Below are 24,025 nucleotides of genomic sequence, written 5' to 3' on the forward strand. Positions count from 1 at the left end.
GGAGGGTCAATTTAATATTTAAAACTTAATTTATATGGTTTCTGTGGATACTTCAAAATAGAAATTCACATAAATTCAGGTAGAGGCATGAAAATAATTTTTTTGCTGTCATTGTATCCCTATCATCAAGTAATGTTTAATTCTATGAAGCATTTTAATTTTCACAAATTTGCTTTGGTGCCTTTAGAAATCCCTCTTTTTCTCTTAAATGTTGGAGTTCTATATACTCATGCTTAAAGAGATAAGAAATGTAGACTCAGAATTGGGATAGGCAATAGAAAACTACATTCCAAAGACATAAGATGGTTGAAAGATAATCTTGTAAATAATACAAGTATGCAGTATGCAGTGCCTGTATAAGTATGTTATCTGAGAGTAAGGCTGAGTGAAGAGATTAAGTTGTCAAATGACTCTTCTGAAACTTTTATTCTCTCACTTAAATGTAGATCTAGGATAAATTCTTCTGTGTTTCATTTTACTCATCTGTAGTTGGGGATAATTTCACTTCATGGAATTTTAAGGATGAAATGAAGTAAATACCTGTATATTACCTAGTTTGAGTAAATGCTTATAAATGACTTTAATAACAAAGTGGCTAAGAAGACCTGGAATGTAGTAGATTCTTCTAAAAATTTTTCTAATTTTTTTGAGTTGAGAATTTTTTTTTTAAAGATTGATTGATTGATTGATTGATTTATATAAGCACTGGGTACAATCAGAAGCGCGGGAAGGTGAGAGAATTCACCAGAGCCAGAGCCGGGAGCAGAGCAAGCAGAAGGACCAAAGTACACTGCTGAGGGGAGCAGCGGGTGGCAGGAGAGGTCTGCGCGCCATGTGGGACCCTCCTCCCGTGGCTGGGGAGCAGCCGGGGATCTAACTGGCACTGCAGAGGCTATGGGCAGCTTCACAACCCAGGGCTCAACCGCTGCGCCACTGGGGAGGCCCTTGAGTTGAGAATTTTTATCTTTTTTGTTCTATTTTCCAATTTTATTACTCTCAGGACCTAAAGCTAAGAATTCCTTTCTGATCATTGATAAGACATATACTCATTATTATTATATCTTACCAATGCTTTACTTTAAATTTGAGCTTTTTAACATAATGGTTGTTTAATGTTAAAGTTTTAATATTTTCATAATTGTAGTAAATTTTATAAATTTATAAGTAAAATTTAATAATTTGTAATAATTTTCAGATGTAAGGACTTTTTGTACTTTGCTTTTGTTAATTTCTTATTTTGTTGTCTTCTGAGTTTTTTAAATGAACAAATCAATTTCAGTGGTCAATTTTTTTTTTTTAAATATTAAATTTTATTTTTATATTCCCCCATACAATTGCAAACGCCCAATTCTGACCCCAATCCTTTCCCCCCCGCCCCCCAAAAAGTGTCTCTGGTTCATAGTTTTTTGTTGATTTTGATTTTCACTTTCTTATATTCATTTTCCTGGTCCCTTATTTAAGTTTTCTAGATTCCTGCTATGAGTGAGACCAGTGGTCAATTTAATGGTCCCTCAGAGTATAATCTAACGCCTGTGAGAAGATACATTCTTTCTCCCTTCTCTCTCTCTCCACACATATATCCTGTTGATTATGTTTCTCTGGAGAATCTTGACTAATACAGTACCTACCAAAATAGCTAAATTAAAACAATACAATATTCATGATAATAGCTCACAGATGAAAGCTCACAATTTCAATCCAGGAATTGAAAGATGTAGCACTAGTTAGTCCTACCACTTCTCACTCAACTTGCCCATTTGCTCTGTGCAGAAGATAGTTGGAGTCTGTGAAGAATAGATTATCATAAACTTAATAAGGCAGTGATTCAGACTGTAATTGTCTATCCAGACATATGTTGGTATTGTTTTCTATCCGAAACCAATATATCCCCCGCAGTTGGCATGCAAGTTTGATATATAGGTCATGCTTCTCATTATATGTTAGTAAAAGCTATCAGAGGTTGCTTGCTTTTAGCTGGCAGAACTAACATTATGCCTTCAATGTTCTACTTTATAGCTATCTCAGTTCTCCAGTCTTATATCAAAATGTAATCTGTGGTTAACTTGATTGCTTTTCCTTTCCAGAGGAATCCATAGTGCGAGGTTTATTATATTGATGATATCATGCTGATTGAATCTGGTGACCACGAAGTAATAATTACTCTAGGTTCCTTGGTAAAGCACATGCATATCCAATATTGGAAAATAAATTCCACAGAATTTCAGAGACTTTTCACCTCCACAACATTTCTAAAAGTCCACTAGATTGGGATATATTGAGATACCCTTCCAAGGGATGAAATTTGCTTCATCTTGTCCATCTCACTACTAAAAGAGACAAAATGCTTAAATGGGCCTCTTTGGATTTTGGAGGCAACAAATACCTCATTTAAGTGAGCTACTCTGACTGTATTAACAAATATCTGAAAATTGACTGTTTTGGATGGTGCCCAGAATAAGGGAAGTCTTAGTAAGAGGTCCAAGCTTCTGTGCCAGCTTCTGTGCCAACTTGGGATATGTGCCCAAGTAAATCCAATAGGGCTTGAAATGTCTGTGGCTAAGAGAAATGAGGTATAGAAACTTTAGCATCTCTCTAATAGTGAATTGCAGCTTATTCTATTTTGGAGAAACAACTGCAAACCTTAGTAAATGCTAAATGCTTGACCATTGTCCGGTAAGTTTCCATATTGTGAGCTAGCCATAAAGTTGGGCATGTATAGCAGCACTCCAATATCAATCAGAGTAGCATACACAGGACCAGGCTCAAATAAGTCCTGAAGGCACTAGTAAAATTGCATGAGTAATTGATCCAGATGCTGTAATTCTACTGTGTGGCTACATGGTCTCCTACCTCTCATTCTCCACCTGTGACTATATGAAAGGAAATTGAAGAAAAGTATTTAGGCCTAGTTACCAAATGGTTCATCTGAGGCCTACAGTCCTTCTCCAAGGTCTTCTTGAAAGATGGTGTACAGGAAAAACTTCTAGTGGACAGAAGTTTGAAACGGATACCAGGATGTTTAGTTTGACTGGAGGGAGAAATAACTAGAGATCTAAATCTAATCATGAGACCTAAATTTACATAAATCAAGTTAATTATTTGGTTGATGATAGCAGAATAATTTCCAGAGTAGCTGTAGTATTTTATATGTACACTGCCAGTATCTCAGATTGAGTTTCTGTTCTTCCTCACTGACATTTTGTAGTTAGTATTTTTTTTAATTTCAGTTGTTCTAATAACTTATAATGTTATAAAATCTCATCAATTTTTAATTTGCATTTCCCTAATGGTTAAGGTTAATTATGTTTTATATCTTTTCATGTGTTCATTTGCTCTTATGTCTAATGATATATCTAATTCTTTGCCCATTTTCAATTGGATTATTTCAATTCTTATTGTTGAGTTTGGAGAGTTCTTTACATATTTAGATATTTTCTTCTTAAATTCAAATATTGGGAATAATTTCACATCTTCTGGCTTTATTTCTCATTTTAACTTTTTATATCTATAAATATTTGTTAATGATACTTACTTTACAGTGTTTATTGTATTCTTTGTTTTATGGTTGTTTTTGAGGGGACATTTTATCTATTAAAATGCTTCTGTTCTCATTTTAATTTTCTTTTAATAATGACTTTGTATGGTTATTACATGTCATTTTCTGTTATTTTACAGTGTCATTAAAAAGTTATTGAAGTAACACTGCAGTATAACATTATATTTATAAATTTTAGGTGTGCATCATTAGAGATCAAACTTTGCGTATACTACATTAAGTTCACCACTAAAAGTTCACTCCTATCCATCACTATGTAATTACCCCCTTTTCCAGATCTATGTTACCCCCTTCCCTTGTTATTTTTTGCTGGATCAATAGCAAGAAGTGATACTATTTAGGGTGGAGAGAAAAGTTAGAGGGTCTTTCTGTGTCTTCTTTTTTAGGACTGCTGCCTTCTATTAGTATGATGTTTAGGTTATTTAAAATGTGGGGCTCTTTTGGGTATCTTCTGATTTTGTGATTTTATTGATTTTTTTGTTAGGATCTTTAAATTCCACTGCCTGCTTTTTTATTTTGCTTTACCACTAGATATTTAATTATGCTTCTGTTTATGTTCCTTCCCTCTCCTTTTTTAGGAAAGCATTTCTTAACCATGACTACTGTTAATATGTACTTCATTTTCCTGAACCCAGAGATCTAAGATTTTCTCTCAGAAAAGGGTAGGCCTCTTTTTTAGAAGATGGTGATGATGGTTTTATTGTCTTTTTGTGCACAGAGTTCACTCCTATTTTATGCTTAGTATTTGCTAGCTTTCCAGTCTAGCCTGGATTGTGGAGCTGGTATGGAATGTTTATTTCTTTATATACATGTAAATTAAGTTTTCGAGTATGTTCTGTCCTTCAGTTGTCCTAGAGGTATGGTTTATAGATGGTTTTGTGTTCTCTATTTATTAAATGATATGATTTTTAGATGATGTGTGAAGAAATCAATTCAGGTGACTGCTTTTATTCACCAGGAACCTAGAATTCCATCTCTCACATCTGTTTAAATAAAGAAAACTAAAGTAGCAGAATTCTGATATTGAAGAAATAAGCAAGATGAATCATAGAGAAAATTACCAATAATGCCTAATATCACCAGAACAAACACAGTTTTTATTATCAAATTCACAGAATATGTAAGTTTATTGTTTATTATATACAAAAAATAGATAATTTTGTCAAAAAGGAAGAAATATACTATTGCAAATATACTATTCTCCAAAAAGACCACTAATATAAATCAGATTCAGAATTATTGTAAACATGAAACATTAATGAAAGCTCAATCTTATAAACTGTCTCTGGATCTGAAACAGCATACAAAGTGGAGATGGTTTGTCATGCAGGAAGAAATAATGAGGAAGTAATCTATCTTTGTTAACAATGGGGGATAGTATATGTGCATGTGAGCTTGGTGTCCCTGTGGATATTTTGTAATGATCTATTAAGAAGGGAAAATATTTTCTCATGGGTTCAATCCAGCTAGGAAGAATAAAGTTTTAAATTCTCTCAGTTCTGAGTAGCCCACTAGGGGAAAACTAAGATTATGTCTCATTAACATGCATTTTAATTTTGGGGTGAAATTATCAGAGGAAATTGAAATGTTTAAGATTTGAAAGGGATAAATGATATGGCTTTCCCTGAAAGAATAATGAATCTGTGGTGCACAAAATCATTCTACTGACAACAAACATAGCACTATACTTTTTTTTAGCCTTTTAAGTGAGTTAAAATCGCCAAACTTTAACTGTCATTTCTGCCCCCTGCTCTAGCTTATATCAGTTGAAAATACAACAAGGAAATATGTATAACTATAAGATTTGAGGATGGGATGGTTTAAGATGCTGATTTTCTGTTTAATATATGCCTGGCAGACAACCCATAAAAAACCCTACAGCTAATGTTATATTCACAGTAATAATGAACACTTACTTTCCTCCTAATTAGGGATGAAGTAACTGTGTCCCATCTCATCACTTTTATAATAACAGGGTACTAGAAGTTTCATCTATTGAACAGTGAAATTATTCAAATGTGAAGAATTTATATATGAGAAAAAAGAATCTTTGTAAAGTAATACAGCTTATTAATGGTTACTCAGGTAAATTGTAGAGCAGTATTTAAAAACAAAATTTTGTCCTGGGATTTCATTAGCTGCTACACTGTTGGGACCATCAAGAAAGAGAAAAGTTACCAATTTATGACTAGTAGATGGATGATGTTGAATTGCTAGTAATAATAATCTGTGTTCCTAACTAATAGTTGAAATTGTTTTCTAAAATGCTAGGTAAGACTCAGATTAAGTAGATTTGGGGGAGACAATTTCTGTACTTGATGAACTGGTGGAATATTTGTTAAATGAAGAGTCCATACCATTCATAAAGGTGCAGTGATGTACCAGAGGCAGCAAGGGGTGAATATAGTAGCAAACGTTAAAGAGATGTGAAGGAAGAGTTAGATGCCTTACTTATAAATTAATTACATATGAACAGAAGAAAGAAAGGGAGAAGAAACAGAGGTGACTGTTCTTCAAATAACTAAACATTGAAAGTTATGACTATGAATATGAATTTCCAAGCATATTAAAATCATGTAGAAGCAGGCCATAATTTTACTCCTCTGACAAGTATCCTAGTGAGTGGAAATTGCATTTATGTTCACAAACCTATGGTGCATTCCTTGAGATACTTAACCAGATGAGAATTTATAAGAGTATCTTCAATCTATAAATGCTAGAGTGGTGCTGCCCAGTGGTTGGTAGTTATACAACCTCAGTCCTCTCTATTAGAGATTTAATGTGTGTTTAAACAAGAGATGTCTTCACAATGGGCAGAAACCTACTGTCTCTTTACATTGGGATTTTTACTGTATGGTCACATTGGGCAAAGCACTGTATGGTCACATTGGGCAAAGCACTATTCACAATTATTTCATGATATTTATAGGACTAGGGGATATGAGGGAATAAAAAAGGCAAGTGAAAATTTCTTGTGTATTTTCTGAATTTTTAAGTTAATATAAAGCCTTAAATCCCTGAATTACTAATAGGGAAATATGGAGAATTGCTGAGAGACACTGTCTCTTATAAAACCTTTTCTTTAAAATTTTAAATGATTTTTTGGGAGACAAATTCTGAGGCTTTTATTTTATTTTATTTTATTTAAGTAAAGAATAATTTTACAAGTACTTTTTTTTTAACATCATGTGGGATTAAATTCAGGTTTGAAAAGATGAAAAAAAAGGTAGTTGGGAGAATAAAAAGAACGAAGAGAATGTGATTTTATGCCATTAAGTATTTTCTGTGTTTTGAAAGGTTATGAGGAAGTCACACTGTGATCACCAAAATACATCTAGCTGGTTAATATATATTGAAACTATTTTCTCCTGAGAGAACAGTAACAATTTTGAAGAGATCTATAACCTTTAATATGACAGTGGTAGCCACTTCAAGGTGATTAATTTCGTGAAAGATGAAGTAAAACTAAACATGATACACATTGACCTTGGCTTTGACGTGAATGAATGTTACTGCCATAACAATAAAAAGGGATTATGTAAAATTTTCATTTTTTCTATCTTTCATTTGTTTGCTTAATCTTTTTGCTGGCATACTTGATTATTAGTAAGACTATTTTTTATTCTAATTGATATTAGACTCATGTATTTGTGGTTTATATTACCTTTTATTTTTCTTTGGGGGCTAGAATATATGTAGAGATCTTTGAACAAGTCTACTATGAAGTCTTTGAAACTATCCAACAATATTGTTTATCTTGTTATTACAAATATAATAGAGTCAAATGGTTTATCTCTGTAAAAAGAAAAAGGTCCTGTTTAACAACTGGTTTCCAGTAACTCTAAAAATTCATGTAATTCAGAAGAAATTTGTTTAAAAAGTAAAATCAGTCCAAAGTTGAGAACCTGAAATGCAAGATGTTAGATAGATTCATTACCTTGTTTAATAGTTGATTTTTGATTATACTGTTAATTTTCTCAAAACAGACCTTCACAGTTTTAAAACATCTCAGTTATATTGGCCATCAATGTTTGCTCTATCCCTATTTAACAGACATTTCTATTTATCATAATGCACCATGAGACCTATTTCTTTGGATTGGGGTTTTTTTCTCTTTTGAGCTTATTTGAAATTCTACACGAGCAATTAGGAAGATGGACTCTTTGAGTGCTCAATGCCATGGTATAGATGTTACGTGTGTCAGCACATAATATTGATAGAGGGACAATCAAACCTAGAATAACATTGTTTCATTCAACTTTACTTACAATATTGATTAAAAAAAGAGAGAGAGAGATCCCAGCTAGGGGCACTGTTGGTGTAGAGTTTGCTATTCTGTCCACATCTTAATAGGTTTTCTTCAGCTACTTCAGTTTCCTGCCAAATCTCAAAGATGTGCAGTTATATTCATTGGTGTGTCTAACCTGTCTGAGTCTTAAGGAGTGTGTGTGTAAGGGAACCCTGACATAGAAGGGGTTGTGTTCAGGGTTGGTTACTGTGTTGTACCCTGAGCTGCCTTAGATAGGTTCTAGCCTTTTCTGGTCCTGCATTGGAACAAGTGCATTAGAAAAATGCATGCATGCATGCATGAATGCAAATTGTTGTTTAGTATTAAAAGAATTTTGGATCTATATGAAGAATCTTGGTGATATTTTTGCGACGAGAATATGCTGAGGAACTTCTTTCTTGTTTATATCAATCAGCACATGGTAAAATTGGTTCCCTTAATCATTTTTGTTTAAATTTACAGTTTCCAAGAACCTAATGACAACATTAAGTGAGGACTGGGTACAACATTGTCATTTTATAATAAAGATCAGAATATCAACAAGTTTTTTTCAAACGGACCTTCACAATTCTAAAACATTTAGTTTCTATGGTTCTAAATCAAAACTTTCAAAAGTTCTAAATCAAACTTTCAATGAAGTGTTACTCACAGAAGTAAGGACAGTAATTAACCCTAGGCTAAGGTAGGGAGTTTTGACAGGGAAGGACAAAGAATGTGCTTCAACAGTGCAACAAAAGATCTATTTCCTAACCTCAGAGATGATTGTAAGCCTCCGCTGGCTTATAACCTTCGTAATTATTTTTAGATTGTAAATGTGTTTTATACATTCTTATATATATTGCATAATAAGATCTTTAAAAAAGATACTTAGGAATAAAAATTAATACTCCAAAGGAGGAAAACCATATCTCTAAATTACAGTAGAAAGAAGTTTCAAATGAATATTTTCTATACAGCAATTTATCAGCAATATCTTGATATGTAGATAATATTTTTTAGTAGTAGCTATTTAACAATTGCTAGCATATATGTATAACTAAAACTTTATTTAAGATTAGCAATATATAAAGTAATTATGCTGTTTCCTGAATCCTTGTTGTTAATATAAACCTTAGCACAGTGCAGAAGGAAAGCATTCCTACTGGAAATTTCTGCTGTTTTTATCAGCATTGTCTATTGACCTTTAAACAGAACTATGTAGGGCTAGAAGTATAAACTGTAGCTGACTATTAAAAATAGGTAAATATGTTACCCAAAGGACACAGAAACATCAATTCCAAAGAGCACCTGTACCCCTATGTTTATAGCAGTACTGTTTACAATAGCTAAGCTTTGGAAACAACCCAAATGCCCAAAAGTAGATGACTGGATCAAGAAGATGTGGTACATATACACCATGGAATATTACTCAGCATTCAAAAAAGATAAACACATGCAATTTGCAGCAACATGGATGGCACTGGAAGGGATCATGCTCAGCGAAATAAGCCAGAAAGAAAAAGAAAAATACCGGATGGTTTCACTCATAGCAGGAATCTAGAAAACTGAAATAAGGGACCAGGAAAATGAATAACTATAAGAAAGTGAAAATCAAAATCAACAAAAAACTATGAACCAGAGACACTCTATGGGGAGTGGGGGGCGGGGAGGGGAGGGATTGTGGTCAAAATAAGGGGGTTGCAATTGTATGGGGAATATAAAAATAAAATTTATTAAAAAAATAAAGTCAAGTCATCTGTCAAAAAATAAAATAAAAGTAGGTAAATATGTTATCAAAGATTTGTGGGGGGCCTCCCCGGTGGCCCAGTGGTTGAGCGCTGGGTTGCGAAGCTGCCCGCAGCCTCTGCAGCGCCGGTTCGATCCCCGGCTGCTCCCCGGCCACCGGAGGAGGGTCCCACATGGCGGCAGACTTCTCCTGCCGCCCGCTGCTCCCCTCAGCAGTGTATTTCGGTCCTTCTGCCTTCTCTGCTCCCCGCTCTGGCTCTGGTGAATTCTCTCACCCTCCCGCGCTTCTGACTGTACCCAGTGCATGTATAAACAAAACAAACAAACAAATAAATAAATAAAATAAAACATGCCTCTATTAAAAAAAAAAAAAAAAGATTTGTGGGATTTCAAGATTCACACATCTTTGGTGTGTTGTTTAGGCTGAATTTTCTTTATTATTTAGCTTTTTCATAATGCAAAAAAAGAATGCATTGAAGATGGAGGATGAATCTACTTTTAAAGACCTTAGTTAAGAAAATTAAGTCTTTAAAAATTTTCCATGATCATGATATATGTGTCTTACAACTCTATACTTCTAATTTGGATAGGCATTTCTAATGACCTTAATTTGGCATAGATTTAGGGAAACAGTGACCTGTGGTTTTATTTTGCACAATGACATTTCATTATGTTCTTTCAAAGTGTGGAAACCATACTGTCTTTGAAAATTACAAAAGGGTTATGATTAAGGTAAATAGTTATAACTGTAAATTTACCCTAGTGTGAGATCTCTGGTCTACTGATTATTTTCTGATGTCCTATTTTGACCTAAAATATTTATCTCTGGGATAAAGGTAGAGATAAATTGAATCTATATCCATGGTACTGATTAGCTAAGAAATCCTTACTTCTGGTTCATGCATTTATGTTACTGGGACAGATTTATATTTCAAGTACATGCTTTTCTCCTCAATGAGAAAAACATTTTCTCACCTTTTCTTGACTCACAGACAACAAAATAAATGTAAACCTATTTAAGTTACAAACAAAGAAAAATTTCTTAAAGCCTTAGGAAAAAAAGAGCAGTAGGGAAAAGAGCTTTGAGAGAAAGGGACAAATGTTATTTATATGCACCTATCCTTTAACATTACTTGTTCCCCAAAGTGGTTCCTAAACATTGATATCATGAGGAAACTGGCACAACATACATTACCAAGTCAGTGGCATCAGTGTACTATGTAGAATTACCATCTAATTTATCTTCCTAAGGAAATAGTGTTTACTACGTACTTCCTAATAGGATCTTTTAGGAGAATAGCATTGAAATGATCCACTCTACTTGTGTAAAGAGTCGTATTTGCTGAACTTTGATTTTAACCTTAGTATGAGAAAGCTTACTGTGTGTTAGGCATTGTGATAGATATTATAAAATGCATTCCTTCATTTAATTTTCACTCCTCTATGGGAGTAAGCATTTTTCCTCCCATTTCACAGACAACTGGTGAAGGCTTAGTGTAATTAACTTATAGATCGGATACACTCCAAACAAATCGAAGATTGGGGGTGATGGTTTATCTGTTTTTTTTTTCTTTTTAAAAAAACATTTTAATTGAATTATTGTTATTACAGTAACCTTGGTATATACCATGTACCATTCAGAGCTATAGGTTCATACCTCTTCAAATGTATGTTACCTTTCTACGGCCACCACAAAGGCACCCATAATACTTCACCATAGACCACTGGGCTCCCTCCAGACTTTATTCCCCACCCTGTCTGGTAGCCTCAATTTTACCATCAGATTTCTAGGGTTTGTCTAAATGCTTTCTTTATCCTAAATGCAACAGAACCTACTTAAACATAATTTTGTGGAGGCATTTTATTAATATCCTTAAACCCATGAACTGATTTTTAAACTTTGTCTTTTGACTAGTGAATCCCTCTTCCCATTCCTTTCCACTTAGGACCTCATCCTTTCAATCACCCTTAGAATGTTTTAATTGCTCACAATCTGGTATACTCTGTCTTCAAAGAGATATTTGCACTTTCTAAAATCAGTTCTGAGTAATATAGCATAATGATTAGATGAATTGTGGAATCAGATAGGGATTGAAGTCCTAGATCTCCTTTCATCTGTTACAACTGGACAAATTACTTCAGGGTAAAGATAATCTTCAATTTGCCACATAAGACATTTTATGATGTGGTTGTAGCCTGTTATTCTAACTTCATCTCTTGCTACTTGAACAGATGTAATCACTTTCCTGTTTTAAAAAACTATTTGCAGTCATCTTATTTTATTGTCTGGTTTATATAAAAATCTGTATTCATCTAATGAACTAGAGATTTGATATCTGTACTTAATCATATACCATTTTCACTGGTCAGAATTCTATCTCCCTAGTTGATTCCTCTTCCCTCTATATTCACATTTACTAAAGACATTGCCCAATAGTAACATGTTCTGTGAAGATCTTAAATATGGGGTTTGTGTTTTAACTTGTGCTCTTATCAGCACACCGAAAATTCATGCATATTTCTTCTCTTATATGTCACTGTAGTTGTTGACTTACTTATGTCTTGCCCCTCGTAGAATGAAAATATATTGGGGGATTCACTTTTTATGTCATTTTGTATCACTGGCCCTTACTCACTTGTCTAGAAAATTCATACAGCTGATGACATCATACTGGAACCCTACATATTGTTATTCATTTATACCAAGTACGCGGTATTTCTTTTCAAGGAGCTGCCATATCATCATTTCAGACAGCTTGGTGGCATAAATTTCTTTGATATAGGGCTCATAACTTTACATGCACTTTTTTTTGGACCAGGCTTCTTCCATTTTGGTTGTGTTTGTGAGCTTTATACCTTTTGTTGCATTTAATTCTAGTTAATATATCCTTATCACTGTGTAGTATTTTGTTGTAAGAGTACATCAAATGTTTTGTTTTCTAAAATATAGGTGAAAATTTGGATCGTTTCACATTGACTATTACAATGCTGCTAGTCAATATTTATGTATTTTGGTAAATGTATCATCACATTTCTGTTGGCTATATACCTGAATGCAGAATTTTCTGGGTTATAGCATTCACATATATTCATATTAAGTCTCCACAAAAGAATTTTCCAAAATGACTATACAAATTTATACTCAATGTAGTTAATTTAACTTTTCGCTTCTTTTTTGGGATTAGATGTTTTAAAGGGAAATTTCAAATCTAATATTCTTAATAAATATTGGCAAGCCTGTTAATTTTCTATAGTTTAAGAAACTATAAAATATCTTGGTATATTTTTCTTGTAAGATATATGATAAAATGTTATCTTTATCATTGTTTTCATGTTTACTATTGTAAAATTTTAAAAATTATAAAATATATCTATAAAGGAATATTTTCCTTAAAATATGACTAATCATGATTCTAATGATCTACTTAATTTTTCTTGCAACAAGTTTCTGCTGCTATTTGTTGCAAATAGATACTACTTAGTATGATATTTTTTACAGTTAATTTTGCACAGTATTTGATTTCTTCCCTTAGCTAGTTCTCATAGTTCTCCCACCACTACAGCACCCGTGATCCATCTCCCCCACCCCTTATGCTTTCCCCTCCCCTGTTTTGATCTGTCTTGCTCTCCTCCCTTGCTGTATGTCTCATATATATAATCTATTTGCAAATTTTGTCTTTTTTCTAATCCTTTGTTCGGCCTCTCTATATTCCACATATAAATGAAACCATCTGATATCTTTTTCCTTCTGACTTATTTCGCTTAGCATAATGGCAATTTAGTGTGATGTTTTAACTTCATTTGTTTTAAAATCTTGGATGCTATAATCTCTGAGTTTCCTTACTCCACATTAAATAGAACAGAGAGTAATTTATATTAATGCTATATTTCTAGCTGTTTGATTATTTTGTGGGGTCACACAAACCTTTAAGAAAGTCTTAAAGTCTTTCCACTGAAAGACTAAGAGAGAGGCTTGAATAATTCCTATAACATCATTTTCCTGGAGAGGAAAGAAACAGACATTTGAATAGGCATGGAAAGAATGGATTCTATACAGAAGAATACAGCTAGTGGGAAGAATTAGTTTCTTAGAGTTTTATCTTTGAGGAGGATCTCTGAAACTATTTATTGCTTCTGCCTACTTTTGAGAAGCAAAATACATTGACCTTTCTACCCATAGTACCAATTACCAACAGCTGATATAGGTTCCTTTATGATTCATGAGCCCAGAGCTAATAAAACAATACTATGAGTCAGAGTGGATAAAAATACCAAAGTTACAAAAAAGGAAAAAATAGAAAATTTAAAAATAGACTTGTACTTATGACAAGGTCACAGTATTAATTCTTGCCATTCTGCATCCATAAAAATCATTTATCAGTCCATGACTCATGTTGCTAATTATGCATTGGCCCTTATCCTTCTATAATGGTATTCCTTAAAATTTCTATATAAATAGACATCCAAGGAAGAGGTGAAACATCGGATGAATTTATGTCTTCTTATTTGTCATCAGTTTAATTTTATTCCAAATTACACTTTCCTTGCATGCCTTGGAAAGAGATAAAACAGTGAGCATATAGATTGAGATAAGGAGTCAAGAGACACAGTTCACTGCCCAGCTTCTGATGGAAACATGCCTTCCATGGGTATCAGGATCACCTTTTCTTAAACATCTCACTGGTCTGTTAGACTTGCTCTTTTCATTAAAGGAGGCATGGAAAAAAAGTGTCTGGAAAAAAACATGTATGAAATCTGGATCCTGGTGTGGTCTGATTAACTCTTTCTAAGACTCAGATCTAGAGATCAGATTTTCATATCTACCTGCTACTGTATTTGTTTCCTATCTTAAACACTGAAAACTCTTACTTTCTTAAAAAAATCCAATGGATACTGATGCCTTGTCTTTGTGAATTATGAATATATTACAATTTTTATCCATTATTAAACTTGCACTGACATTTTCTCTTAATCTTTCTGTATAGCACAGTATAATTCTGAGGTTTAAATAAAAATATTTACACCCAGATTATTTAAATATATGTACATGTATATGTAATACTGCTGTATGTTTTGTAAGAAAGGGAAACAATTACCTACCCTAAACTTAATTTTTATTTACTTTTTAAAAAAATTTAGGGATATTGTCAAGAAAATCTGGCTAAAACTTTATTATAGTTGTATTAGAAAACAATGTCTTTTTTTCCCCTCATGGATCATCATATATTTGACTTTAGATTGGGTTAGTGTCAGAGAATATGATTAGTTCAAATTGGGAAATATATTTTTCATTTTTCCTGGGAAAAATTTTGTTTAATAATATCCAGTAAAGGAGGTTAAATAAATGTGTGTGTTTGTGTGTGTGTGTGTGTGTTTGTAGACTTTTTTTTCAGGGAAAACTAAGAACTGAGATGCTAAGTAGTGCAATCTAAATGTTCATTCTTGGCCTGTAGGTCCTAACTGTTTAAAATTGCATGCAAATTCTAGGCATAGAAAATCATACTAATTTCTCCTGGGCTGTCAGTGTCCTCTTTGCTTCACTTGTAAGTGTTTTCTTCTCCCTTGGACAATTTAGTTTCCTGAAAAACAAAAGCTATGACAGCATGTAAAAACAAAAAACCCCAAATCCCAAGTCCCTCAACCCCAAGCCAACAAAATATAAACAACCCCAAATTTCCATTCATTAGAAGATATCCCTCCCTTTTTTGTCATTTTTTTTTTTTATTTCTCTGTACTAACAAGACTCATTTATTTTGACTTCTATGTGAGAACACATTTGGCCTCTTGATAGTGTGGGTAGAGCAAATTTTCATGTATTTCATTACAATTGTTTTACATAGAAAGGAAGTAGAATGGGGTCACTTTTTTTTGTGGGACTCTTGCCTGCAACTGGGGAACAAACCGGCGCTGCAGAGGCTGCTGGCAGCCTCGCAACCCAGCGCTCAACCGCTGCGCCACCAGGGGAGGCCCAGAATGGGGTCACCTTTTCATGAACACTACTATTGAGAAAGAAAATGTAATTTTTCTATTTTCTCTATAACTAATGTAATTATTAATAGAACCCCTCAGTTGGTTTGGGACAGTATTGTGTGTAAAGGTGGAAAGATAATTTCAACTGAAAATTTTAGACATGTTTTAGACTTTGGGTTTTAAGCACTCAATGCAGTTACTTAAGTATTATTTGGTGAAATGATCTGACTTGTGGATTTTTTTTCTGTTGTACTCCCACTATTGTACCTTGCTGTGTTGGAGTGGGAGAGCGATTTGATTTTATGTACACAAAGGAGAGGGTCTCCTGTCTGTGTACTCTGGTCTTGTCCTTCTAGGTAGGTTGGCCCAATCTGCTCTGCCTCTGAACTTTGCTGCTATGAACCTGTTACTTTACCTTTTGGATCGTAATGACCCATGATGTCTAATTTTACCCTTGCTTTCAGGTGTTAGGTTTCTGTCTTTGGTCTCTACTTCTTCCTGATACTTTTTTCTGTGCAGTCTGCCACCATTGCACTGCTGCAGAGTTACAATGGCATGGATAAGAATTGCTGTCTCTCCCATTTCATAATAAATGTGGTGTTGAGTAGCTGGAGGGTGTCTTTTAGGAGCTTGTGGGCTATTCAAGGTCATGAGCAGGCAGCATGTCCTTAACTCCCTTACTTTCCTTTTCCTATCTGGGTATTTCTGTAGTTTGTTTTCTTACTCTCAAAATACACATCAGGTTTGAACTAGGAATAAGAGATGTAGACAGAGGCATACTGCTTTTCTCTTCTTTCCATTATGCTTATTATTTCCAAAAGTCATAAAGTTGAGCTGTCAGGAGATGCACTGCTTTCCCCTTTCTCTTCATACCTGGCAGTTCTCCAAGCAAGTCATATTTTCCTATTTCTCCATTTCCTCTGCTTTATTGACTTGAGCTGTAATGGTGGGTGGGGACAAGAGTAGAAACTAGTTTGCTAATACATATTCCCCAGATCAAGCTATTTCTCTGCTTCAGTCCCAAATTTGTCAGTTTTTTATTGATAAGCTGCTAAATAGGAATAGCAAACAGGAACTAGATACCTTTAGAAATTATACTTTTGCATCTAAGGGACATTTGGCTATTAGTTTGTATGAACTTTGAATTTCTGATTTATGTTACATTAGAAGTGGGACCAGAAAGGTTCAGAGATGGCAGAGAAAGCAACTGCCTCTGATGTCTATGATAACAAACTTATCTTCATGATTTTGGTAAAGTTCACTGTGTCCAGCTCAATAGAGCAGTCCTTTAGTATAAATAATATTCATTAGTATTTTTATATTTTGCAAAAGTCTATCTCTTCAGAATTTTGATAGATTGTTTGAATGCTGCATTGTCAAGTAAAATTTGATAGCATCTTCCAATGTTAGTCAGAACACAATTGAGAGCACTATGTCATGATATTTTGTATTTAACCTGATTGTTAAGGGGTGTGTGTCATAGGCTACATACTATTCTAAGCAGTTTCTATATAGTCATTCACTTATTCTTCACAAATCCCATTAGCTAGGCATAAATATTACCACTTTACAAAGAAAACAGGCATAGAGAAAAAAGTTTTTTGCCCAAGATCACAGAGCTAGTAAGTAACAATGCTGAGATCTGAGTCAAAAAATATGCTTTTGAGTCTTAACTTTCTTACCACACTATCTCTGATAGGGGGAGAAATTTAGAGTTGTTTAGATGTACAGTTGCCCTCTCACCTCTTGCTATATAATTTTTACCAATGTTAGCAACTAAGTCTAAAAGTTTGCTCTCTCTCTCTCTCTCTCTCTCTCTCATACACACACACACACACACACACACACACACACCCCACACATTAGGTTAATTAAATTAGACTGAGGTGGCTTTAATACCTTGTTGTCCTATATAAGCAAACCAAAATCTAAGCCTAAAGCTGTGTCAAGGTTACAAAATCAAAACCTAAGGACAACCAGTTACAAATACCAGCTAGAGTTTAAGCTATTAGCCAAGCAATTGTTTCTTTGATATGCTTCTGCTTTTTGTCTATAGAGGTCTTTCAACTGACTTCCTGTCAGCAGACCACTTCTAATCACTTCCAATTTCTTACTGAATAGTTTGAACATATTTTTGCTCAAATAAACTCTTTAAAATTTTAATATGCATCAGGTTATCTCTTAACACATGTGAACAACAAAATCTCTTTTGACTTTCAGTAACAAAATAAAAGATAAGTGATCAAATAGTTTGAATACTTAAACACTATCTAAAAATGAGACTTTGTTATCTTAATATTAGTCCTGTCAATAGAACTGTGAATTCCAGTATTCATCCACCCAAACACAAAATTTTCTATCAGCATAGCTGTCATACCTATGATAACAACATAATAAAGAAACAGCATTTGCTTACTGACTCTTAGCAATGTGGATCCTGCATTTTCTTCTTGTATGCTGATTATCTTGCTGATTTTTACTTTATTTCTAAGCATAATTGTGTATTTTTTCTTTGGTTTATCATATTCATTATCCATGTTTTCCAGATAGAATCCAATAGGACAATTAATGACTGTGAATACTTCTCACTTTTCTGTTCATTTATCCATTCTAGTTATACTTAAAGGTGGCATTATGTTTTCTTTATTTGAAACTTCAAAGGAGAGAGACTAATGGAGCAATTAGACAAAAGGATACAAGCAGGTAGAAATGAAAGATTGCCTGTCACTAATTTATGACTATGTGAACTTCTATGTGTTCATTTTCAAGGGGGATTTGCACTAAATGTCTTTTATCTTGAACAAAGCAGACATTAAGTGTATGAGAGGAAAACAAGAGACAAAATGTGGTAATTGAACTGGCCAAGCTATGTTATCATCATTCCAAAGCCAGCTAATAGGATCCTAATTTTAAAAGACCTAGCTATAGGAAGTAAAACAAACAAACAAACAAACAAAAAACTCCCAAAGTTCACAACTTAAAAGATGTGAAAACTTTCATTGAGTTATGTAATCCCATTAAAACTTTAAATTAGAGAGAGTTTAACAGTTGGAGGTAGGCATAAACATTCTTAGAATATTCAAGCAGAGACTATGGGAACATTCAAAGACTTATTATCCCTTTCTTAGTTCCTAGAAGAGCTTACAAAGCTTGAGAAATGAGGGACTCCAGTATTCTTTGTGCTTATTTTTCAGCATCAGTTCAACGGGTTCTAAATAGCGAAGTTGGACACACTAGTGAGTATTAAGTTCAGTCCAAGTGATGAAGCCATGTGTGAAACATTTAAGAGTTTTGTGGGTTTTGGCATCCCAACTAGAGTATATCACTGGTTTCATTCCTCAGTTTTCTTCATACTGTAGGTAAAATTATCCATGCCTAATCTCATAGTCTTCAATTAGAAACTAAGGGCAAAAGGAATACAATCTAGCAAATCTATCCACATTTTTGAGAGAATTTATATTGATCAATCTGCCAACATGTAATTAGGTGTGCAAGATGTGCTTAATATTTTTAATTGTAATTGCCAGTGGATTTTTGTAATAAAAAGATAGGAATGACTATGTTTATAGACTTAATTTTGAAAACTGTTATCTGGAATACATTTCAGTTATATATATATACACAATGCATTTATTACAATGTATTTAGATTTGCTTACCACATTTTCTTCTGCTCCAATACCATGTTTCAAAATATGATTCCCCTCCCTACATCTTTGGTATTACTAGTTTGTTTTAGCTTTATTATTCCCATCTGAAAAGGTACCATATTTAGCAATATATATGTGATTTTATAATTAAGAAATGTTGGAAATCACTGTGTAATTAGTAAATTTTTAAATCATAAATGCTGTTTTGGTATATACTGGCTTTAAAATAAGTTTTTAGGATGCCATGTTAAGAATAAATTTTTGGAAAACTTTGAAAAATCATTAATAAGCTGATTTTTTGTATATGTAAGTGTGATCAGAGTACTTCTGTTTATATGTATTTGCTATCAGGTTTAGGTACATCATTACTGTAAAAATTACACCTTCTTTTAAAGGGATAATATGACGACATTTCCACATTCAGCTCACAGTGTTAATGGAAGAGAGGATTTCATAGTTTGGAAAGGTTAAAGCCTATAGGAACTTTTCTTATAACCCCAGGACCTATGTAGAGTCTTTGCCAGGATATAACTATAATGACATTTTCCCATCTGGAGGAGCACACAGGGTAACTGTGGAAATGAGTAGATGGCAGAGCTCACACTAGCAGTCTTCTTCTTTTTTTTTTTTTTTTTTTTGGTGGGACCCTTGCTGGTGGCCGGGTATCACACTGGCGCTGCAGAGGCTGTGGGCAGCCTCACAACCCAGTGCTCAACTGCTGCGCCACGAGGGGAGGCCCTTTTTCCCTTTGAACCATTCAGCATGCACTTAGTATCCTTTCTTCTAAGTCTGCCAAACTTTACAAGGATTTAGTAAGAAATCGATATTTCACTAAAAATATAAAAAATGAAAACCACATTGCATAATGCATACCAGAAACAATAAGTTTCGTCACGTATTTATATTCTCTCTAAGATTTCTCAATTCTCTTGACCATCTCATTTCTCCACTTTTTTTCCTCTAGTATACTGATGCCTGTATTACCCTAAGCAATTTTGTGTGGCTACTTCACTCAGTAAAACAAAATCCACCATAATTAATAGAATTGTGAATACTTGTTTCTGCTCAAGGAATATCATATGAAGACTCTCACCCCTTCCCAAGTGACTTACCTAAATAGTAACCGAAGAAATCAATCTCAGTTTATTAACTAATCATGAGGAAATAGCTGCTCAGATGAATAAGCATTTATCAATAGATCTGCCTGGTAAGAAAGATTACATAAAACAATGAAATCTTCATGATTTAGATCTTAGAGGTTAGATAGGGTTCTATGCTTATTTAGCTTTCATTCATGTAATAATCTTAATAATTGGGAATAGTTATTGAGTTATGTACATTAATAGTTTATAGTTAATGTACATATGGTAGTGATCATGATGAAGTATCTAATTGTTTTGAGACAATTGTTATTGGCATTGTAACCAGTAACCCAGACATTGAGGAACTTGTCCCACTTCATATGGCTAATGCAATGTTGAACTTAGAACTGAGGTTTTAGTCCATGGATGCTGACCCAGCATCTGAGCTATGGTACTGTTTTGTTAAATAAAACAGTTGGTTAGCTTACTAAAAATGAGTTTAATATACTTTGAATCTTCTATATATTAAAAAAGATTGTGAATAAACCCAATTTGATTTTGTTGTCAGCTGTTATACTAAAAAAGTGAAAAATAAGTACAGCATTATGATCTACATTGAAAATATTTTTTTTCCTATGGTGAGAAAATGCCATGAAAAAATGTTTGTCACCTCTATGGTTCATCTTCAAGGTTGTGCATTTCTCACCCTTAAGGATTCACTAAAATGGCTTGTACAACCACATCAACATCAAGTCACATCTGCCTTCCATCACAAGATCCTGTTATTCTCAAGAACCCAGTAGTAAAGGTTGAATGCATTTAGGAGACTGAACAGGTGCTCAAGGTACCACTAGTTATTTAGCACAACTGGATTCAGTCTTATTCAAGCCTATAAACTAAAAGGTCATCCAACTGAAAATGCCTTCCATCTGTTTTTATTATTCTCCTGTCCAGCATTGTGCTTTGATGTTTATACATAAAATGAGTCCATGATCAAAATAAAAGACCAATTCCTTGGCAGCTTGAGGTAAAATGCTTTTGCTGTGAAGTGTTCAACATGGTGACATTGATGGTTATTTCAAAATTTAAATAATAAAGGCACTCTGGGTTGTTTCTATATGACACAAATATGAAAGTAGAAGTTAAACTAGAAATTATCTTCATGGTCTTTTGTAGCATATAGTGTTTTCTATCATAATTTAAGTAGGAATACTAAATTGTTAAATCCAAAAAAGTCAGAACTATGGTGATAGATATGTCTAGAGTTCCATAAAGTATGTTTTTTATTTTTTCTTTCATTCCTTCACAATCATGTCATTTATTGTACACCTATTATGTAATGGTCCCATAATGTACAATAGATTTGATTTCTTTCATTAGAGGCAGCAAATACTAATCTAGCAAATATATGACTACTATAAGTACTACAATTGTGGCATCTATTTTGAAGGGCAGTATATGGCACTAAATGCCTATATAATTGAATACTTGTACCAGTTAATCCAGGTTAGTGCAATTATGCCAGTAAACTGAAATACAGGTTATGAATGCCTGTGAAGGCTATACCTGAGAAATCTAATTTGGCAAAGTTCCCATTGATGCCAAGAAATAAATAAGACTATCTGTAACCTCACGGAGTTCATGGTTTGTGGTGGAGACAGATAAATATATAGACATTGCTAATGTAACCTGTTAAATGTCATGGTAGGAAAGCTGAGGGGCTTTGGAGGTATAAAGGATGTGTCCTCACTCTGTGGGGCCTGGGTTTGTATCTAAATTCCAGAGATACTTGGGGTTTCCCCAAGTATGTTAATGTTATCTTAACTCTGGGACAAGTTATCAGAAACCATAACAAAATTATAGCATCGATTTAAAACCTCAATATATCAAAAATTATACTAAAACTTAGAAGAGTAAAAACCTTGAGAACATTTGTAACATATATATTAACACTTACAACACTTAATGTTGAGAACTAAAAAAAATTTATTAGCTCTTGCAGAGTAAATAAAACCTTTATGTCAAAGAAGGAAAAACTGAAAATAGGGGTTGGAATATTATTTAAAGAATAAGTAAACTATTAAAATATAGGGTTTGTTTTTCTAATTTGCTTTAAGTTTAAGTAAACTTTTGCCTTCATAGTAGGCAAACTGAGATGCTTCAAGTTCTCAAAGTAGAATTTTGAATGTGTCAAGCACAAACATTTCATAACATTTCATATTATTGAATATCTGTTTTCAAACTGCTTATGACTATAAAACAACTTTTTTTTGTTTTTTCTTTCTTTCTTTCTTTCCTTCTTTATTTGCAGAGAAGAACTGGGATGCAGGCCAGAAGTGCAGTGGTTGAGAGGATTCACCACCCAGTGGAGCAGAACAGGTGGGTTTACTGAAATACACACCTAACTGAGGCAGTGGGCGAGACAGAAGAGGTCTGCTATGCCATGTGGGTTAGCAACCTGGCTGGGAATCAAACTTAAGCCATAGCCATGATAATGCTAAGACTTAAACTCTAGGCCACCAGGGAGCCCTAACACAAGTTTAATAATGGTCATAATTTTGTACTCTATAAAGTTATTCTCTACAATATTTGTTACAGATATTATAAGTCATACATTAACAGAAGTACATTTAATTTCATTTGTAGGACTAGAATTTCATTAAAAGTGAACATTTGTTAGTCTTATCAGGGGGCATTTTATTGTCTGCATTTGAAGATAAGGCACTGAATTTATTACAATTCAATGAAGGCAAAAGTATGTTTTCAAAAGTATGATTTGAAGCTGTGTAATGCTATAGAAGTAGTTTACCAGCTTAAAAAGTAAAATTAGTTGTTTATCATGTGACACTATACACATTCTTTTTTAGAATATTCTTTTGATATTGCACATCTAGGTTTTGTTTTTATTTATTAAATATCTAAGTTTTAAAAGATACTTCAGAATTTAAAGAAAGTTATGCCAGACTTATTCCTCAAATTATCAAGTGTTTAATGAATGCAACCTGTACCAAAATCCTTTTATAATTCCTATATTATATTCTGAAATAGTTTAAATACTGACATCTTTCATAGATAGATCACTTATGTGATTACATTTCATTATTCTTAATATAATAGTGTCAACTAATCATGATATTTTTCAAATTCTAGTTTGGATTTAGTAGATCTTCTCTACATGCTGTGTATACCAGGTGTTGTATAATGTTGATATTGTCTCAGATATATGTTGGGTTCATGGTATAAATCCATGAATCTGACTGGGGATGAGAAATTTTCCTTCAATATATTTAAGTGTAAGAAGGTTAATATGGAATATGGCAAATGGACTGGAACATTAGATTAAGACTGGAACATTAGATTAATACTTGTTCCAAAACTGAGACATACTCATCTAAAGCAAATCCACCTATTGTTAAATGTAGAGAAATATTTACAATGTAATAGCAATATTTACAATCTCTATTCCTGCATTAGTATCTACATGCAACCTTTCCCCTCTACTGATTTTAAAATTGTTACACTATTTAGGTGCATTGCTTTTGTATGACCATGGAAAAATGTCCTTTACAGAGTAATGACGTGACAGCAATGAAGGCCAGCCATTCTGTAGCATTAAAATAAAGTAGTAAACAAGGCTAAGTGATCAGCTGATGAAAAGGATAATTCACATTAAAAAGTGGTACTGTTTGTGACTCTTCCTAGGATTTATCCATGATGATATAAAACTCCACTGGCTCTAGAAATACATCCTAATG

At 33.5% G+C, this 24,025-nt stretch overlaps 1 long non-coding RNA gene across 1 annotated transcript in view; it reads left to right on the forward strand.

Moving 5' to 3' along the window:
• The window catches only part of LOC129144975 (uncharacterized), a 185,411-nt gene extending 162,766 nt beyond the window's left edge, over positions 1–22,645 (forward strand). The window contains exon 3 of the long non-coding RNA XR_008549902.1: positions 22,582–22,645. This is a non-coding gene — a long non-coding RNA (uncharacterized LOC129144975). The remainder of the gene's footprint in view (positions 1–22,581) is intronic.
• Positions 22,646–24,025: the final 1,380 nt, after the last annotated feature.

Source organism: Talpa occidentalis, unplaced genomic scaffold (genome assembly GCF_014898055.3).
Source record: "Talpa occidentalis isolate TD23 unplaced genomic scaffold, MPIMG_talOcc4v2.1 talOcc4.11, whole genome shotgun sequence".
NCBI classification, from domain to species: Eukaryota; Metazoa; Chordata; class Mammalia; order Eulipotyphla; family Talpidae; genus Talpa; species Talpa occidentalis.